This window comes from Macrobrachium rosenbergii, chromosome 14 (genome assembly GCF_040412425.1).
Source record: "Macrobrachium rosenbergii isolate ZJJX-2024 chromosome 14, ASM4041242v1, whole genome shotgun sequence".
In the NCBI taxonomy this organism is placed as follows: domain Eukaryota; kingdom Metazoa; phylum Arthropoda; class Malacostraca; order Decapoda; family Palaemonidae; genus Macrobrachium; species Macrobrachium rosenbergii.
In genome coordinates, this window is record NC_089754.1 from 29,922,384 (window position 1) to 29,924,708 (window position 2,325).

Genomic DNA, 2,325 nt, shown 5'->3' on the forward strand with positions numbered 1-2,325 from the left:
AATAAAAACTCGGGCTAAAATTAAGTAAAAAAAAAAACTTTATACATATATACAAATAATATAAAGTAAAGTACAAAGGATAGGAGGAGTAACTACCATAAAGGCTGAAGGCACAGACCGAGTGACTATTCGGGCGGGTTCAGTTTCGACTTAAACTCACGAGAGATACAGAGGTGTTGAGGAAGACTGGGTGTTTAACTGTGGAACTAGTTGTTTAATAAAGAGTGTTTCCAAGATTGCTAAATATTGTTCGTTAGGAGTTTGGCCTATAATTTTAAAATCTTTGTAGTGTATGTCATATAATTTTAAAATTATAGGCCAAACTCCTAACGAACAATATTTAGCAATCTTGGAAACACTCTTTATTAAACAACTAGTTCCACAGTTAAACACCCAGTCTTCCTCAACACCTCTGTATCTCTCGTGAGTTTAAGTCGAAGCTGAACCCGGCCCGAGTAGTCACTCGGTCTGTGCCTTCAGCACCTTATGGTACTTACCCCTCCCTATCCTTTGTACTTTACTTTTATATTATTTGTATATATGTATAAAGTTTTTTTTTTACTTAATTTTAGCCCGAGTTTTTATTTTAACTTTTAACTTCTATTTTTATAGCTTGGAAAATGGGACTTTAGTCCTGAAACGTCGCAGCAACAATAAAGTACCTTGAAAAGGAATAATGGAATGATCCTTCACCCTAACCTGCTGATGTCTACCGGTTGATAGAACCCTCTCAATCCTCACTATATATATATATATATATATATATATATATATATATATATATATATATATATATATATATATATATATATATATATATATATATATATATATATATATATATATATATATATATATATGAAGATAAAACGGTCCATAAATATAACTATTAATGCGGTCCAACCTACAATACATGATGGCAATGTGCAAACAGTGATTTTATAGGCCTTTTTATCTTCATAGAACACTGTTAGATTACAGTGGAAAATATTCATATATCAAGGGAATAACAATGTAATATAAAATATAAAGTTAGTATTTAGCCACTTGGGTAAAGGTGAAGGGTGTAGCACTATTTTGTTTCACTTTACACAAGATGATTCACTTATAATTATAAAGGTAACTTCATGGAATTTGTTCACGATAGAAAACATTGAATGTCACATGAAAACATTGAACTTAACAATAATTACTTAAGATATATATAAAAATTAGTCCACGATACAGACAGTCCTGTTGAATAATAATCCTGTAATATACACGTTACAGTACGTAAAATGTCTGGTACTTACATAGCGTCGAGTTATAGTGAATAAAATAAAATGGCAATTTGATGAAGAATTCACATTTTTTCATAAAACCATGAAATAAATTTCACAAACGAAAAATCGTGAATGTCATGTCAATAAGCATCATCGTTTGTTTGGGAGAACAAACTCACAAACAGTTTAAAAATAAAAAATTATAAAAAAGGGTTACTCGTGACTCCCCATTTTTTTAAACATCACAAGAAAGTAATTTCACAAACGAAAAACCATGACTGTCATGTCTATAAACAGCATCGTCGTTTACGGTACATATTCACAAACAGTGAGAAAAAATAATTGAAAAGAGAACCGCTCATACCATCATTATGCAAAACAGTATCACAGAAGCGAACCAGGATTAATAACCACAGCACCACTACAGAGGCCATCACTGATCAAGACAGAGGACCCACCTGGACTAGATAACTTGACTGACAAAGAGTCAGCCTCGAAGGAGATAACTTCATATCGCACAAGTGTTTTTTCCGATTGAGAGCGTGATGCGATTGGGATTACTAGGCTTTAAATTAAGCAGGTAAGAAAACTGGGATATATAATTTGCGACTGTGTATGTATGTATGTATGTATATATACATATATATATTATATATAGATATTTATTTATAAAATATATGTAATTATATAATGTACATACATATATATATGTTTGTATACACATATATATATTCATTCATATACACACACGCGCACACACACACACACACACACACACACACACACACACATATATATATATATATATATATATATATATATATATATATATATATATATATATATATATATATATATATATATATATATATATTATATTTGCATATGTGTGTATGTGTTTGTGTGCTTTTATACTTAACATAATGCAATCATGCTTATAAAGAGAAAATTACGACTTTGATGAATATTTCTGGCCTTTAAATCAATAATAATTATTATTTCCTGCCTTACAATTATCAATATTATTATTATTTTTTATTACGTCTGTTCAAAGTCTTATTCA